Below are 19,137 nucleotides of genomic sequence, written 5' to 3'. Positions count from 1 at the left end.
GAGGGGTCTGAAGGGACTTGAGCAGTGTAAAGGTCTAAAACATCTAAAGGGTCAAGGGATCTAAAGGTGTAGTGTTGAAGGGGTCTTAAAGGTAAAAGGGGACTTAAGGGCCTTGGGGGTCCTAAGTGCCTTAAAGGGTCTTTGGGGTCTGAAGCATGTTTGAGGTCTTAAAGTGTCTTGAGGTTCTTGGGGGTATTTGGGGATCAAAAGGGTCTTTTGGGATTTAGGGGTCTTAAATGTCTTAATGATATTTAGGGTTTTGGGGGTCTTTGAGGTCTTCAAAAGCCTTTAGGGTTCTAGTGGATCTTCATAGGTCTAAGGCGTCTCATCAGTCGAATGCGTCGAAAGTTTTAAAAGGTAAATTCCAATAGTACATAATTAATAGACGTATGTGTAGTGGATGCAACTGACATTCAAACAGTACGTAATTAATAGACACATGGCTTCACAGACCGTGTTTTCTTTTATACAGGATGGGCCATTTATCTATTCCCGGTTTTGAACCCCTGCAATTCTGTTGCTAAGAAACGAAACGAAATCAAACAAAATATTTACAGAATATAGGTACATATTTCAAGTTTTTGTGGTAAAAATTGTATTGAATTCAGAATTGTACAAAATTAGTTATGAATTTCGACGTGATTTCCATCATTTTCAAGCAAGTGGGTGCATCCTTTTGCAATACTCCAAGACCATTTTCCGTCGCATTCCGACCATAATTTGTCCAAAAGCTGTTTCAGTCCGCTCTTTCAGATCTCAAATGTTCGCTGGTTGAGTTGCGTAAACTTAAGAAAGTAAAATATACTTTGCAGTAAAATATATAAGAGTGAGTAATTGTACTCATTCATTTTAAATTCCATTATCATTTTGATGATAAATGTATTTCTAAAATAATCAGGCTTTAAACTAGTCTACCATATAAAACACAATGTCAGTTTGTGTGTTTGTACAGATGTCTGTCCCCCTTCATAAGGGTCGATTTTAAAGGCCAATCTTTTAACACGAATGTGTGTTCACTACGGTCTATTTTGAGGATGAAACAAACTCGAAAAACATTCTCCATAAAAGAGTAATTAGGTCTCTTCTATTGGAATTGTAGATGGTGGCTTGCAAACTAAGTATTAACGGCGGTGTACAGAAGCGTTTAAATTTTTAAAAAATAAATACAAGGCACAGAGAGGTGAAATTTGCTGCACGTGATGTGCAATGTGCGCAGAGTAAAACGAGTGTTCATTTGCGTTCGTATGATGTCTAATAAATAAAAAAAGTTTATCGAGATCGACCTGATGATTATGAAATAAAAAAGACATAAGCACACCTAGCACTAGGCCCAGGCTTCCGACTTTGGCATGCTAACAAGGCTACACCATCAAATAAACTGTTCCAACCTGCCAAACTTAATGGGCTTTTTACTAGTAGATATATAAAATGTGATCCATTCATGGCTGGTACACCCTGCCTGGGTGCCCAATGGTCTGCAGAGGGGAGCCTGGAATGATATAGTCAGGGGAAAGTATGCAGAGGAATGGGGTGACTATGATCTCCATCAGCTGAAGTTTTGCTGCAGTATGTCCTACTGCCATAAGTTATGTGTGGGTAATTACACCCCTTAGTATGTATGTCTCGGAGGGTCTTGGCGTTGCGGGTCACCGATGCTGGTATACATCGGACTGTCGATGGCGGTGGTTCCTATGCAGCCTGTGTCTGCTTGGCTGCATCACTTAACTGGGGGTGCGTGGCTGTGCCGCTGATGCAATGCCCCCCATTATCAGTCAGCTGGTACTCATTTTGCCGACCTCGAAAGCATGACAGGCTGAGTCAACCTCCCTGGTGTTAATTGAATGGAAAGGCAGGAGCTCATACTCAGGACTCTAAGGTCTCAAGTCAGCCACCTTAACCGTTAAGCCAACACCAGGCTTGGACCAATTGACTGTTTGGTAGAGAAATGGTGGATCAGTCGCGTTGCCTCGGCAGTTTCAGGTGGTGTTGATGAAAAGGGCTCGATGAATAAATGCACACATATTTGGTGCCCTCCCTCTGCATAAACTTCTCGTCTGCACCCAGATGGTGTGAATTCCGAGTCCGCATTAGGAGGTGGGAATGGGATACATGACATATTGTGCTCGAGTCGACCAAAAATCACCACCCGCGCCCCTATAAAAGGGCCCATTGTTAGGGTAGGAGCAGCAAAAACTTTTCCACGGTTTTTCCCCCTTCTCCTCCAGGACTCCCTCGCTCCTCTTTCCGCGGATTTGCTGTAATTCACGCGAGGGTGTGAGCCGTAATTTAAACGATTACCTTTGCCTCAATAGCTCCGGTCTAAACCTCTCCAAAGAGGGCAGGGAAATGAATTGCGCACCTGCGTTTCCCCGCGACTTCATGAGGAGCAACCCCGTCGCTTGTGTGATGCCAACGACACTTAACACCGACAGGATACCCATGCAACAGGTGTCGCCGACGTTCACTTTGTGGAAATCACTATGGTCGACCTGTAAAGAGAAACCACATGGTCGTCGAAGGAGGACTGGGAGTGAGGTTCAATTTTACACCTTCTGCACCTCGATTTGTCTCGATAACAAAAATATTCATAAATAAAATTAATTAATTAATTAATTAACCAAATTAATAAATTATCTACAAAAGGTAAACTTTCAGCGAGAGTGTGGTTTCGGTGTGCGATTGACGTATGTATGCAACATGTGGTTACCTCGTTTCCGTGTGTGGAAAGTTAAGTTTGTCGCTCTAATACTTATTCATTCGTGTTCAGAATGTTGCACAGGAACGAATATTAATCACTCGCAGGTGCACTTTCATTGTGCGCGACTCCAGCTTGATACGAGCACGCGAGTCGTTGCTGAACCTTGCTGGTCTAATCTTAGTAATTTGCGATCACGATGGGATGGAACCTGCAAGGCCGCGTTTTATTCTTCTACGCCACAATTAAATACAATTGAGTGGGGGTATCTGGAATTTTGGAAAATGATTTTGGACAGAAGGAACACCTAAATGGACAAGAACACGCCATTCCCCTTTGTGTACCGCACCATCATCTCAAATTACCTGATCTGAAGATACTGATGTTCCACGGACACGGCTCAGTTACCGATTGAAAATTAACCTTTGCGATCTTATTTGTTTGAAAGGGTCCACTCATTTCAATCCTTGTGCTTGCTGTACATGGCTATCTATTTATTACATACGCACAATGGAGGTTGCATGGGGGTGTTCGTTGCCTCCAAGGTGAGTACAAGGGTAGGGGGATGAGGGGTAGCATATCTACAAATGGCCATCATCGACAGATGTCAACTTTCTATTTGTTCTAGTCTCTGTTTTGTCCCGAAGTGTTTATTTTCAATAAATGTTGGTCAGAGTCGATGAGAAGCTTTCACATTATTTTAAGCCTCACCATTGTATTATGCTGCGGTTTAATTGGAATGGTGGGAGTACTGCAAAGTGACCGGCCGTATGTTGTGCCCAAGGCCAACACATGTACATGTACTGATGTACCCCAGGGGTGCGTTCAGGTACTAAGAAGCTAGCGCTTGCCAAGCTAGTCGTTCCTTATCAAAGGTTTCGAATTGAGTGCCTATTTGGGTGCTTAAGCCACTTGGCGAACGCTTGACAAAGGAATCTGAATCTCGCGGAATCTCAGAATTGCCCAAATCGGATTTCCCGGAATCAACGGAATCTCGCCCCCACCTTCCTGCCAGGTGCATCTTGTATCACTATCATCTTGGACTTGTACAACCTTTTTGTCCCCCGTCGCACAGCGTAGCGAAAGGGGGACTATGGCTTTCCCCTTCATCCGTCCGTCCGTGCGTGTGTGCGTGCGGGCGTGTTTGCGTGCGGGCGTGCGTGCGGGAGTGTGTGCGTGCGTAAGCGAAGGACCGCATTCAAATTTGGTGTGTGGGTGCAACCCACGTCAAAATCCAAGATGGCCGCCGCCATGTATGTCTGATGCCATGTATGTCTGAACCTTGTGAGATGAATATCTTGAAAAATAAGTGAAGTACCAACGTCTAATTTGGTGTGTGGGTGTATCTCGGCATAAGGAAGAACGCTATTGAAAATTGGGTCGCCACGTCAAAATACAAGATGGCCGCCACCATATATATGTCTGAACCTTGTGAGTGAAATATCGCGAAAAATAACCGAAGTACCAACTTCTAATCTGGCGTGTGAGTGTATCTAGGCACAAGGAAGGACGCTGTTTAAAATTGGGTCGCCACGTCAAAATCCAAGATGGCCGCCGCCATGTATGTATGAACCTTGAGATGAATATCTTGGAAAATAAGCGAAGTACCAACTTCTAATTTTGTGTGTGGGTGTATCTCGGCATAAGGAAGAACGCTATTGAAAATTGGGTCGCCACGTCAAAATCCAAGATGGCCGCCACCATATATATGTCTGAACCTTGTGAGCGAAATATCTCGAAAAATAAGCGAAGTACCAACTTCTAATCTGGTGTGTGGCTGTATCTAGGCACAAGGAAGAACGCTGTTTAAAATTGGGTCGCCACGTCCAAATCCAAGATGGCCACCGCCATGAATGTCTGAACCTTGTGAGCGGCATATCTTGAAAAATAAGCGAAGTACCAACTTCTAATCTGGTGTGTGGGTGTATCTAGGCATAAGGAAGAACGCTATTGAAAATTGGGTCGCTACGTCAAAATCCAAGATGGCCGCCTCCATGTATGTCTGAACCTTGTGAGTGAAATATCATATCACAGTGTGGCGGACACGAAAGCTCACTGGCGTGAGGGCATCATTCTGCGCACCAAGTGGGCGGCGGCCACGCCCGAGGGGTAGGCGTGGCCACGGGATATACACCGGGCGCGCAGCCCGGAGCGCTCCAGTGCTACAGTTGAGCTCTTATAATAAAGACTCTTGAACTTACCGCGTTGTCCGCTTCCTCCTAGTTATACAAGTAAGGGCGCGTAGCACCGCGCTTCATTGGTGACCCTCCGACGTTCTGGTCAGCCGTCGCTGACCACCCGAACCCGCCACAGCAATGGCAACCAACGCGGTCCAAATCAAACTCCCCGAGTTCTGGGAGACGCAAGCCGAAGTTTGGTTCCTGCAGGCAGAAGCCCAGTTCCGACTTCGAGGCATGATGGTGGACGAGACCAGGTACTGCCACGTGGTCACCTCCCTCGGGCCCGGCACGGCCGCCCGCGTCGTGTCGGTCCTGAGGAACCCACCGGCCGACGGCAGGTACGAGGCGATCAAACGTCTCCTCCTCGCCACGTTCGGCCTCACGGTGGACGCACGGGCCGACCGCCTCCTGGACCTCCCCGAGCTTGGTGACACGCGACCATCGGTCCGCATGGACCATATGCTGTCGTTGATGGGCGACGAAACCCCGAACGCTCTATTCCGGGCGTTATTTCGACGCCAGCTGCCGGCACGAGTCCGCCTCGCGTTGGCCGGTTCTGTGACGATGGAACCCCGAGCTCTCGCTGCCGAGGCCGACAGGTTCTTCGCGGCTTTGGACGCGCAGGCGAGTTTTGGCGCGGCCGTCGCGCATCCCGAGGCTGACCCTGATGCTGATGCACCACACCTCGTGGATCCCGAGGCTGATGCACGCCGCGTGGCCGCCGCCACGCCACGCCCACCACCACCGCGAAAACCGCGGCCTCCGCCTTCGCCGCAAACCTGGTGCCATTTCCACGCCAGGTTTGGCCACAAGGCGAGGAATTGTTGCCCGCCGTGCTCCTTCGGCAAGTCGGGAAACTACAAAGCCGGCGCTCGGTAGCGGCCCTGAGCGTCGGCCATTCCGGCAGCCTTCTTTTTATAACGGACACCTTGTCCGGGCGCCGTTTCCTATGCGACACGGGGGCACAGGTGAGCGTTATCCCTGCCTCTACGTCCGACAAGCACACCGCGGGCCGGGGCCCCGCGTTGCTTGCCGCGAACGGAACACCTATACGCACATTCGGGAAGCGCTGCCTCTCCCTGCGGTTCGGAAGGCAACGCTTCACGTGGACGTTCGTAACCGCTAGTGTCCCCTGACACTGCTCGGTGCGGACTTCCTCTGTGCACACGGGTTGTTGGTAGATGTGAAGAACAGACGCCTTGTCCAGGCTGAAACGTTCAGCTCGCTTGCTTGCGCGCTGAGCAGCTCGTTGAGCGGCTCACTGAGCGGCTCACCAAGCGGCTTGCTGAGCGGTTCGGTCCCAGCGAGGTTAGTTTGTACGCTTCCGGCAGCGGACGAATTCACCCGCCTCCACGCCAGCTTCCCGGCCCTTACGCGGCCCACCTTCTCGGCGGGGGCCATCAAGCATGGGGTGGAACACCACATCCCCACCGCCGGGCCACCGGTCTACGCCCGGGCACGCCGCCTCGAGCCGACGAAGCGGAGTTCGCTACGCTGGAGCGGCTTGGCATCGTGCGGCGCTCCGAGAGTGCTTGGGCGTCGCCGCTCCACATCGTGCCCAAGCCCGGCGGGGGATGGCGACCGTGCGGGGACTACCGGCGCCTCAACGACGCCACCACCCCCGACCGCTACCCCGTCCCCCACATCCAGGACTTCTCCGCCCGGTTGGCGGGCATGTCCTTCTTTTCGAAGGTGGACCTCATACGCGGCTACCATCAGGTCAACGTCAGGCCGGAGGACATCCCGAAGACGGCGGTCATCACGCCATTCGGACTTTTCAAATTTCTTCGGATGCCCTTCGGTTTGCAAAAAGGCTCAGGCGTTCCAGCGACTAATGGACAGCATCTTGCGCGACTTGGATTTCGTCTACGTATACCTGGACGACATCCTCGTCGCCAGCGCGTCCCGCGAAGAGCACCTACACTATCTCCGCACGCTCTTCGAACGTCTGGGCCAGCATGGCCTCATCGTGAACCGGTTCGGCGTCGCCGACATCGACTTTTTGGGGCACCGCGTCACTAGGCACGGGGCCGTCCCCCTACCGGCCAAGGTGGAGGCGGTGAAGGGGTTTCCGCGCCCCCGCACGATCGAGGGGCTCCAGGAGTTCCTGGGCATGGTAAACTTTTACCATCGGTTCCTGCCCCGCATCGCCCAGCTCCTGCGCCCCTTGCACGAGGCCCTCCGAGGGAAGCCGGGCAAAGGTGACGTTACCTGGACCGAGCAGATGGACGCGGCGTTCGCGGGCGCGAAGCTCGCCTTGGCTAACGCCACCATGCTCGCGCACCCGGCGCCCGATGCACCGATCGCCCTCACCACCGACGCCTCGGACTACGCGGTGGGCGCGGTGCACGAGCAATGGGTGCGTGGTGCCTGGCAACCGCTGGCGTTCTTCAGCCGGCAGCTTCGCCCGCCCGAACGCCGTTATAGTACCTTCGACCGCGAGTTGCTCGGGCTTCACCTGGCGGTCAGGCACTTCCGCCATCTGCTCGAGGGCCGTGCGTTCACGGCCTTCGTCGACCACAAGCCACTGGTCTTCGCGATGGGCAAGGTCGCCGAGCCGTGGTCGGCCCGGCAGCAGCGTCACCTCTCGGCCGTGTCCGAGTACACGACGGACATCCGGCACGTCGCGGGGAAGGACAACCCGGTGGCAGATTGCCTTTCCCGGTCCGTCGCCCACGCAGTCCACCTTGGCATCGACTATGCCTGGATGCCCGGCGTCCAGGCCTTGCGGACCGCTGTCACGGGCCTCCGCGTCACCGAGGTGCCGTTCGACGGTGCGGGCACGGCCCTCTTGTGCGACGTCTCCCTCGGGCGGCCTCGCCCCATCGTGCCCGCGGGCTGGCAGCGCCAGGTTTTTGACGCCATCCACGGCCTGTCCCACCCGGGCACGAAGGCCTCCCAGAGGTTGGTCGCCGACAAGTTTGTCTGGCATGGCCTCCGGAAGGCCGTCCGCGGCTGAACCAGGACGTGCCTCGTGTGCCAGCGCGCGAAGGTGCACCGGCACACCCAGGCCCCATTGGCCCCGTTCACGGTGCCGGAACGAAGGTTCGACCTCACGTGCACATGGACCTGGTGGGACCTCTGCCCCCCTTGCGTGGTTTCACCCATGTCCTGACAATGGTGGACCGCACCACCCGGTGGCCGGAGGCCGTGCCTTTGGCGGCGACGACGGCGGAGGACGTCGCGCAGGCGTTCATCGCCACCTGGGTCGCCCGGTTCGACGCCCCCTCGGACATCTCGTCCGACCGCGACCCCCAGTTCACCTCGGAGCTCTGGGGGGTGGTCGCGCGGGGGCTCGGGGTCCAGCTGCACCGAACCACGGCCTACCACCCCCAGGCCAACGGCCTGTGCGAGCGGTTCCACCGCTCGTTGAAGGCCGCGCTCCGGGCCACCCTCCGCGACGGCGGCTGGGTCGACAGGCTCCCCTGGGTCCTGCTGGGCCTCCGGACGGCGCCCAAGGACGACCTGCGCGCATCCGCGGCGGAGTTGGTCTTCGGACAACCGCTGTGGGTGCCGGGCGAGTTCCTCCCCGACCCCACGGCACCATGGTCCGCGGCGCAGGAGTGCTCCGCGCTGCAGGAGACAGCCCGGAGGTTCGCCCCGGTGCCGACGGCGCACCACGGGCACCTGCCTACGCACGTCGCCCCGGAGCTTCGCACCGCGGAGTACGTCTTCATCCGGCACGACGTCCACCGGACACCACTGCGGCCCCCGTACGACGGGCCTTTCTGCGTGCTGGAGACCGGGGTGAAACATTTCACCTTGGACATCGGCGGTAAACCCGACCGCGTCTCGGTGGATCGCCTCAAGCCGGCCCACCTCGACGTGGACCACCCACCGCCGGTGGCTCGGCCCCCGCGTCGGGGCCGGCCCCCTGCGGGCGGACCCCCGGCACCACCCCCCTGCGGGCGGACCCCCGGCACCACCCAGGCCCGCTGGTACGCCGCCCCCCGGTCCTGCACCCATCCCGGGTGCAGCCGGAGGCATCCCAGCTGGCATCCCTGCACCCCGGACGCCGCCGGTCGCCAGAGGGCGCTTCGGCCGGGTCATCCGTTTTCCCCGCAAACTGGCCCTCCAGGTGCGCGGGAATTCTGGGGGGGGGCGTGTGGCGGACACGAAAGCTCACTGGCGTGAGGGCATCATTCCGCGCACCAAGTGGGCGGCGGCCACGCCCGAGGGGTAGGCGTGGCCGCAGGATATACACCGGGCGCGCAGCCCGGAGAGCTCCAGTGCTACAGTTGAGCTCTTATAATAATAAAGACTCTTGAACTTACCGCGTTGTCCGCTTCCTCCTTGTTATACAAGTAAGCGCGCGTAGCACCGCACTTCAACAGCATGTTTTCTGCGTTTTCGACTTTGTCAACTCACATCACTTCACTGACGGGGGGCCTCGGCGTAACGCTTGTCTTTTCTTTTCTGTCAGGGCAATATTTTACCATCTTTCCTTTGCCCACATTTCCTGTCAGGCCCGGGGGCATATCGTACCGTACCTCCTCTACATTTGGATTGAGATGAGAAGCGAATTAGATAGGCCTAATGTAATGTACATGATCGAGATGGCTCTAAAGAAGGATTTCGATTTCTGAGATTATTTAGACAGTTCTGGCGGTGAAAGTTATGTTATATTTGTGCCTTGCCCGAATGTGCATACATACATGATACATATACATACCGTACATGGAGGGTCGACGTTCGAGCTTGGGTGCGACTTGAGTTGACTCGTCCTCCTCTTCCTCCTTTGCATCCTCGTCCCTCAGCGTGCCCCTCATCACCAGACACCAACCCCTCGCACAAAGTTTGTATAAAATAGACTTCCCTCCTAATTGGATAAAATGTCGAACTACACCACAGCTTAGTGTTTCTTTCTACACACCCTTTTGGGGGTAGATCTTCTGGAGTGTGCTGAAATTCGTTTCATTGTTTTGGTACAATTTCGTTCGGTACTGAGTCAGGATGATGGGCTATGCCTTAGGGTTTGCTAATTGGCAAGCTACGTTTCCACATGTTGCCAGACTCACGGCACACGGAAGGCGAATTAGCAATTTTTAAAACACGTGACACTAAATACTATGAAGCCAAGGCTTTTATCGGTGTCACATTCGATTTCTATTACGCAAGTCACAGCAAATAATTTTTCTATGACGTCTGTGGTTTTAAAATAAAGTTGTGAAATTTATTTAAAATGGCGACGTCAGAATCCCTTGTCTTTTTGCTTATTTTAAAAGATTATTTAATCGTGCAAGAACCGATTTATTCCAGCATCTATAAATGCTTCCTTGATTTAGTATGAGCGTTCTGAATGACATAATGACATGCGCTCGTTGCACTCCTGAGCATTTGAAGAAATAGCTTGCCTTGCGCAATGACGTCAGTCGCGGGGGGCGTGCGCTAAAGGGAATGGTGGGCGTGGTTTCCAGAAGCCCATCCAAGGCGTTTCCGACCCTGATGGAAGTGATTTTGGGATTGTATTTTAAGCGTGACCGTATTTATTTACCGATATCTTGCTTTAGCAACAATTACTTCACTATAAAGACTCATGGAAGCCTTGTGTTGGCTTAACTGTTAAAGTGGCTAGCTTGAGATCTTAGAGTCCTGAGTTGAAGCCCCTGTTATGACAATGAATTAACACTAGGTGGGTTGACTCATCCTGTTCATCCTTCCTAGGTTGGCAAAATGAAGAATGAGTTGTTAGTTTCCTGCGTTGGAGTGGTGACCCGTCCATGATGTGCTCAATCACGTATGGGTAGCCCTATGTATCTGACGATGCAAAAATGAGTGGTCTTCGTCTTCTTCAAGGCTCATGGAAGGGGATCTATGACAGAGGGCGAGGGTAATGCACTGAAAATAGAAAAGTGAGGACCAAGTGAATAACAAGAAGGGACTGACTGCTGACAGAAGAAGAGATGACACATGGAAGGAAGGCGTTGAAGAGGGAAGAGGAAGGGGGAGATGAGCAATTAACAGTAGGAAGATCACAAAATATGGACTGCAGGATGGGTTTGGGCAGCCGGGAGAGGCTGGGAAGGGACGAAGGGCTGAAAGGACAGAGGTGGGGATAAAAGACCAAATGTGAGGTTGTGCAGAACTGGAAATCCACCACCTGAACCTATACAAGGTATAAGAGGTCCCTAGACTTCAGCCTCCTTCCTGTTCAGATAACAATTACACTTAGGACATTAATGTCCGTTAATAGTCGGTCTACAGCATTAGTGACCGAGCGGACTCAGCCAGAATGGTCAAGGAGACAGTATAGTCAGATAAGCCGTAGGGAGTGTTGAGGAAACAGCCTTGTTTCGCTTGTACTCGAACAGTGTTGACTTTGTTCAGCAAGAACAGGACAACCTGTAACAGCACAGATGCATATACCTAAGCACGACGCATAACACAACAGAAGTCTAACCTCTCTCAGATAATTATGATTACAGCTATTAGTAGGCCAACGATTGGGCGAATATTAAGACACCACAAGTCCATACAGTATCCATCTTGAATATCGCATTGAACTATGGGTAAAATAAGGATCTAGGGCTTGTAGCACAGAGGACCTGGAATGACAATCTATGACAAGTAGTAAGGTATTTTTTTTGTTGACCTAGTCGAAGCTCATGGAAGGGCTCGAATGAGTACACTGAACAGATTAGGACGCAACAGGCCAAAAGCAACAGCTGAGAGAGAAAGGGGAGAACACCAACAAGCAGAGCCAAAGGACCAGGTTGCAACAGGACAAAAAAAAAAGAGCAGAGAGAGGGGGAAACACCAATAGCAGAGCCGCAGGCCAAAGATAGGGCAAGTGTCAAGTGAGGAAGCAGCACATACCATTTCTCAAAATCTTTGGTGTGACTTTGGCCAGGCCCGAGTTGTGTTTGAACTGCTGACCTAGCAGCATCTCAGCCTCAAAGAGGTCACTCTAACCAAAACACCATCAAATCTGGTTACTCACCTTGGTTACCTCACTCATTTTGAAGGGTTTTATTTCTTTGATCCAATATGGCTGCCAGACCACGTGAGAAATTACGACATAAATTTATATTCTGTAATATAATTGTTGCATAGATCACGCTCAAGAAATTTCAAACTGATCAGACAAAGCATTGTCCCTGTCGAATTATGAAGCCATAATTAAGGCACCAAAGACGCCATTGTTAACAACACTTTTCCTCCATGCAGACTTCTTTACAATGAACCACGTTTCAATTTTTTCCATGGAGCGGTTTTGATATAGAGGTGCAACGTTTTTCGGTTTTTCCAAGATGGTGCCTGTACCGCATGGCCTATGACGTCATAATTATAAAAATATTCTACAGGAGGAAGCGCTCCTATGGTGAAAATGTGGTGTCCATCAGACCAACAGTTGCAGAGGAAAAAAAAATCATACTGATCGGATGAAGCATTGTACTTGTCGAATTATGACGTCGTAACGAAGGCACCAATGACATCATCATTAAAATATCTTATTCCCCATGGGTAGTACTTGACAATGAGCCATGTTAAAAAAAATTCCATTGAGCGTTTTGGGAGATATAGAGGTGTAACAGTTTTCCAAAATTGCGTTCGCATGTAACCTATGACGTAATTATGAATATAAAAATTCTACAGGTGGAGGCGCTCCTATGGTAAATTTTTGTGTCAATCAGACCAACGGTTGCCGATAATATGAATTTTTAAAATGCAGACTGTAATGTCTTTGTTATAAAGATGCGGACACGCAGAGAGGATCAAGCACCATCTTTATTCTAGGTAACGGCAACACAGGCCTCACTCAGCCCCGCCACGGCACTACACTCTTCCCCCCCCTCTTAAGTCTCTGTTGTGTCGTAAAGTACTCCAATAATGAAGAATTCAGTAAGGTCCAACTGTTTTATTCAATCCAACATCGAACGCACGTCCCGTTCCAATCCTCTCCACGCTCCGTCCTCTACCCAGAACTCCTCTTCCTATTGGTCACGCTCCCTCCAGCGTACCTTCTATGCACAACACCACATGTCCCCCTTTCTTTGACCACATGCATACCATAACTCAGTGACCAACAATATATACAGTTAACTAGAAGATGGAATGTAGTAATGCCACAGCATGTATTAATCATTAAACAAGTAATAATAGACATGCAACAGTTTATCATAGCTACTTTTTCTTACTCTCTAAGAACTTTAGATTACATCATCACATAATCTCGTGTCCAGACTGGAGGTCTGCGAACTCTGGCATCCCGGCCGACCGGCACAGATTCTGATGTGTCTTGAGCTGGTGGTGCGGTGATGCCAGGAAGGAGTGGTTGCTCAGTATTGTCTCTTTCATTCCCTTGGCAGGCAGATGCTAAATGAGAAACATTCCAGATCCGTCCATCGGACAGTTTGTACGTGTGAGATCCTCTTCGCTCCATAACTTGGAGAGGCGCTGAAAATTTAGATTGTCCCTTTCGGAGGATCCCAGGTTTCCTCACTGGATGAAGGAGCCACATTCAAAGTTCACATCCTTTGCCCCCCGCCGTTTGTCGGTGTACGCCTTTTGCTTGTTCTGCTTCTCTTGCACCATGAGTGAGTGCTGTGTCTTTGCATGATGGTGTGTTGGCCTTTGGCATCTGTAACCCAGATACATGCAGCTTGGTGGACATCTCTCTCCCATGAAGCAGTTCAGCAGGTGATCGCTGTGTTGTGGCATGTCGGGTTGCCCGGTATGTTTGAAGAAAGTCCGTTGTAAATGTTTTCCTGTCTTTCCCCTCGATGTTAGCAGTGAGCAAGCTTTCTTTTAAGCTTCGATTGAATCGTTCTATTTCTCCATTCGCTTGCGGGTAGTAGACTGCTGACTTTCCGTGTGTAATGTCTCTGTCTTTCAGAAAGGTTTCAAATTCCCGAGAGGTGAATTGTGAACCATTGTCGGATATCAACTCTTTTGGGTTACCTACTCTGCTGAAGACAGATGACAGGAACTTGATTACTGTAGTGGAAGTGACCTGGGAGGTGAAGGCAATTTCTGGCCATTTGCTAAAGTAATCGATGAGTGTGATAGCGAAACGGCAGTCCAGTTGTGCAGAATCGAAGGGCCCCACTATGTCGATTGCCAGTTACTCCCAAGCTGCGTCAGGATAAGGAACCGGCTGCAGTGGTGATGCGTGTGTCACAGCTGTCTTGTCGTGCTGCTGAGAAGTAATGCAAGCTTTGATTGCGGACGCTACGTGCGCGTCCATTCCCAGCCACCAGTACAGATCCCTTAACCGCTGCTTTGTCCTCACTATGCCCTGGTGAGTGTCATGCGCTAATTTGATGAAATGTGGTTGTATTGCATCCGGGACAAGAAGGCGGTAAGTACCTCTCATCACGCAGTCCTCTTGTAATGACAGTTCACTTTGCAATCTGAAGTAAGGCAGGCGATCAGGATCCAGGCCTTTTGACGTTTTCGGCCAGCGCTTTGTAAGCATTTCCCGCAGCTTTGCTTGAACAGGGCAGGAAATACAGGCAGTTTTGAATTATTCAGCTGTCACAGCAGTGAGAGTCTATGTGAGTGCGACAACCTCAACATCATCCTCCAGGCTTGGCTCTGAAGTAGGCAGTGGCAGGCGAGACAAGCAATCAGCTGTTACATTTTCAGAGCCAGGCTTGTACTGAATGTCATAATTAAATGACAGAAGCCGTGCGGACCATCTGGCCATGCGCATTCCAGCTCTTCCCAATCCTTTTGTGGAAAGCAGTGTAGTGAGAGGACTGTGGTCAGTGCGTAATGTGAAATGTCTGCCCCAGAGATAAGTCCTCCTCTTCTCTGTCGCCCACACACATCCAAATGCTTCCTTTCCCCCGTGGAATATTTTCTTTCCGATTCAATCAGTGTTCGGGATGCAAATGCGATGGTTTTCTCTGTTTTGTCAGCATGGATTTGCGTCAGGACCGCTCCAAGACCATAATCAGAGGCATCAGTTGTCACTATGGTGTATACCTCTGGTTCAAAAAGAGCGAGAGCTGGACTAGTGACAATCAGTTCTTTAACTGAGTCAAAACTTTGTTGTGCCTTGACTGACCAGGAGAAGGTGGATGGTCCCCATAGTCATTTTCTCAGAGGTTCCACGACTGATGCATAGTTAGGGATGAATTTTGCATACCATGATGTGAGTCCAAGAAAAGAGCGCAAACTCTGCACGTCTTTCGGTGGGGATGCTTGTGACACCGCCACAACATGAGCACGAGCAGGGTCAGGTTTCAGTCCTGCGTGTGACACCACATGTCCTAAAAATGACAACTCCGTCTGTCTGAATTGGCATTTTGAATGGTTCAGTTTCAGCCAAGCTACATTGATATGTTGTCGTACCTCTCTGAGGTTTTTATCATGTGCTTCGGGAGTCCCTCCAAAAATGATTACATCGTCAAGGTAACACCGAGCTCCGGGCTGGTTTAAAAAAAATGACAGACATCATCCTCTGGAAGCAACTGGGTGCTGAAGTGAGCCCGTAAGGGATTCGTTTGTAGGGAAACAGTCCTTAATGCATAATGAAGGCAGTGAGGTCCCTGCTGTACTCATGCAATACAACCTGGTGGTATGCACTTCGCAGATCCAGTGTGGAGAAAAGTGTGCTGCCTCTCAGCTCGGCAAACATCTCCTCAATATGCGGAAGAGGATATCCGTCAATCACCACCGCTTTATTTGGTTCTCTTAAATCCACACACAGACGAATCCCTCCGTTTTTCTGCATTGTCACTACAATTGGTGAAACCCACTCTGAAGATTCAATTGGCTCAATTACATCCAATTTAACGAGATGTTTCAACTCCTGAGAAACAGCATCTCTCACATAAAAAGGCAAGCAGCGCAGCTTTTGCTGGACTGGAATCACATTGGGTTGTATTTTAACGAGATGAATAAACCCCTTTGCACAGCCCAGGGTGTCCTCCTTGCTGTCACCTGTAACATTTGCGACTGGAGTTTGATTTGCCCTGTTTTGGGTGGTAGAAGTGATGCTACCATTCAGCAATTGCATGTCGAGTGCAGCTGAACTTTGTCCCTTGGGTTGGGCATGTCGGCTATCGCGTCGACTTTCTGAGGGGCCTTCGACAGCCCTTCTGGTGTGATGACATGCCCCAGGTACTCCACTCGCTTCTGAAAGAATAAGCATTTAAGTTGTTCAAGCCTTTTTCAAGTGAAGGCCATGAGCAGCTAACTTAGACATCACCTTGTCAATGTTCTCAAGATGTTGTTCGGCCATGGCGCCCGCAATGAGGGTGTCATCCGAGTAGCATTGTGCAGGTAAGTTGGTACAAAGATGATCCATCGCCTTCTGCCACATTGCCGGAGCTGAAGGGATCCCGAAACAAAGACGGGTATACTGGTACATACCCTGACGAGTATTGACGGTAAGGAGGTGACGATTCTCCAGCGCGATCTCAAGATGAAAGTACGCATCGCGCAGGTCCAATTTCGTGAAGTACCAACTCCCCACCAACTTTGAATATATCTCGTCAATGGATGGCAGTGGATACTGCAGTGGATCACCACACAGGTGAATACTTCCATTCCGCTTAAGCACTGTGACCATGGGCGTCGCCCACTCAGAGTGTTCCACTGGTTCAATGACCCCAATCTTTTCCAATTGATCGAGCTCCACTTTGACCTAATCGAGAAGGGCATATGGCACCAGTCGAGGCTTACAGAATCGTGGACTGCCACCCTCCTTCAGGTGCAGGTGACATTGAGCACCTTTGAACTTCCCAAGTTCAGACTCGAATAGAACTTGGTGTTTTTCCAAGATACCCTGCAAGCGTGAAGGAGACGGAAATGACGTATGCACACTGTAAATGTTTGCCCAATCCAGACGAATGGTGTGCGACCAATCACGACCAAGTAGAGATGGTCCAGAAACATCAACCACATGCAGAGGCAACACCACTGGCTGGTCCCGATAACAAACCAATACATCCATCAAGCCTAATGGCTTTATCATCTCCCCTATGTAAGTATGAAGGGTAGTTTGTATCGAGGCTAACACCGGACAACCCAACTGACGCCCTATCCGTTTACTCACGAGACTGACTGATGCCCCAGTATCCACATTCCACTGTGAAGTTGACTGGCCTGCCATTCACACTGAGAGCCACCACAAAGGGGGTGATTCGCAGCTGACGTCATCGGAAAAACGCCCTGTTGATCAAACTCACTGCCAGCCCAGACCACATCAACCGATGACGGTGCCCGACCCCGACAGACCCTCCACACATGGCCTGTCTTACCACACCGGTAACACAACGCATTCCGAAATGGACAGCTCCCATGAGAATGTGAGCCACCACATCCCTGACAAGGCTGCTGTGGTAGTTGTCCCTGTAAGTGTAATGCACTGCTTGCATGTACCTGGGCAGAAGGAGAAGAAGAAGAAGTTCCCTAATCCGCCGACCCAATTGGAGAATTGCGAACACATGACTCTCCCGCAGCTATGGCATTAACCGCATAGTCCTCCCCAACAATGGCGCGAACATCCTTTCTAGCTTGTTCCACAACAGCCGAGGTTTCAACCGCTTTAGCAAATGTAATCTCTTCAAACGTTATCCGTAAAATTGACGCGACCATCCTCTCATCTCGCAACCCTGCGATAAAACAGTCCGGGACCTTTCCATGCGACGGAGCCATGGTCCGAAAAATCCTCGTCGCCAATTGTAATGTCTGTTATAAAGATGCGGACACGCAGAGAGCATCAAGCACCATATTTATTCCAGGCAACACAGGCCTCACTCGGCCCCGCCCACAGTGGCCTCACTCAGCCCCGCCCACAGCGGCCTCACTCGGCCCCGCCCACAGCGACCTTACTCAGCCCCGCCCACAGCGGCCTCACTCGGACCCGCCCACAGCGGTCTCACTTGGCCGTACACGGAAAAACAGAAACACCCTCTAAAATGGTGGTCATCGAGTTATGATGTCATAAGTGGCCAAAACAGAATTTAAAGTAAAGCTGGGAAAATCATTTGATTCACGTTTATAAAAGCTAATTGGGGCCATATTCACTCTCTCTTTCTTTGAAGAAGGGTTCACACCAGAAACATTGCTTCACCTTTTTCCCCATGGTGTAGGGCTGTAGGTATACCTGTAGCAAAACGTGTTTGAGAAAATTAATGACCCTTGTTTTTCCACAGATGTGGACGTCCTCTTCCTCAATTGAACACATCACCTATACAGGAGTATATAGAGAGGGATGTTTAGCCACACAATACTCCCGACTTCATTTCTCAGCAAGCCATTATCATTTTTCCCACTTGAGTATATTTGTCTCACCTTGACTGCTATTTGACATTTACACCTGCACCCAGCTGCATTATTTGAAACGGTGGTGTGAGTGTTTCAGCACTGCAATGATTCACCCTGAATCATCATGATTGTAGAGGTGATAGCACTCCCTGCAGTGAAGGTGCCAGTGCGTTTCCAGTATCACCTGCAGGGTGGCTGCCTTGTTGTCGATGGCATGCTCGGATCATGTCAAGGTGGGGCAGGTGTTCATTTGTGTCGGATTCTCTTTTCAGTGCAGGAGGTCATGATGTTCATTCTTATGATTGAAGGATTGTGCAGGTCGTTCTTCATTGCATCCTTGTGAATAATCTGAAGCTTCCTGAGACAATCCATATATTCTCAAACTTCAACCTTCTCTGCCATTTGTGTATATTTTTTGTTGGAATGCAATGTCCATTATTGCTCTTTTTTTTTTGTATACAAGATCGAGGCTCGTGTAAGAGCTAACATTAATCACAAAAAAACATAAACAGACACATAAAACATATAATAAAGGGAGCGTGAGACAAGATGGGGAGAGAGAGGGAAGCACACAAGTACAATATTTGAGAGCAGGGACATCGGGAGATCTGTGGGAGGGAGAGGGCTTGGGGGGGAATCATGTCTGATCACTCTGATCACTCTGGATCAGAATCACTCTGATCATGAACCGTGCCTGATATGGAGTGTTGGTCCAGCTGGAGCAGTTTCTTGGTTAGGGTTGCCATTCTGGAAGGTTCGCCACTCCGACACAGAAAGTAAGGGCAGGATTTGTAATTTGTTCAATGAGCAAAGTAAAGTGAGTGATAGTTCACCGACCATTCGCAAAGGGCACCTTGGGATCTTTAACGTCCAACAACCAATTCCCGAACATGGGACACCCAGGTTAACGTCCATCCGAGGGACGGCACACACATTGTTGAATCAACCTGCTTGTGAAACACCAGGATGACATTTTATAGCCGGGTGGGGATTCCAACCCAGGCTACACAGCCCACAGATGAGTGTACGTAGCTCCAGGCC

General features: G+C 50.5%; 1 long non-coding RNA gene across 1 annotated transcript in view; it reads right to left on the bottom strand.

The window, feature by feature from the left end:
* LOC137431576 (uncharacterized) overlaps positions 1-9,658 on the bottom strand; it is a 113,092-nt gene extending 103,434 nt beyond the window's left edge. Inside the window, exons 1-2 of the long non-coding RNA XR_010985307.2 lie at positions 9,548-9,658; positions 2,360-2,489 (exon numbers count right to left, since the gene is read on the bottom strand). This is a non-coding gene — a long non-coding RNA (uncharacterized LOC137431576). The remainder of the gene's footprint in view (positions 1-2,359; positions 2,490-9,547) is intronic.
* Positions 9,659-19,137: the final 9,479 nt, after the last annotated feature.

The sequence above is a fragment of the Myxine glutinosa genome, chromosome 7, assembly GCF_964187855.1.
Source record: "Myxine glutinosa chromosome 7, kmMyxGlut1.1, whole genome shotgun sequence".
Lineage (NCBI taxonomy): Eukaryota > Metazoa > Chordata > Myxini > Myxiniformes > Myxinidae > Myxine > Myxine glutinosa.
Note: the sequence above shows the minus strand (reverse complement) of the source record. Positions and strands in the feature narration are given on the sequence as shown.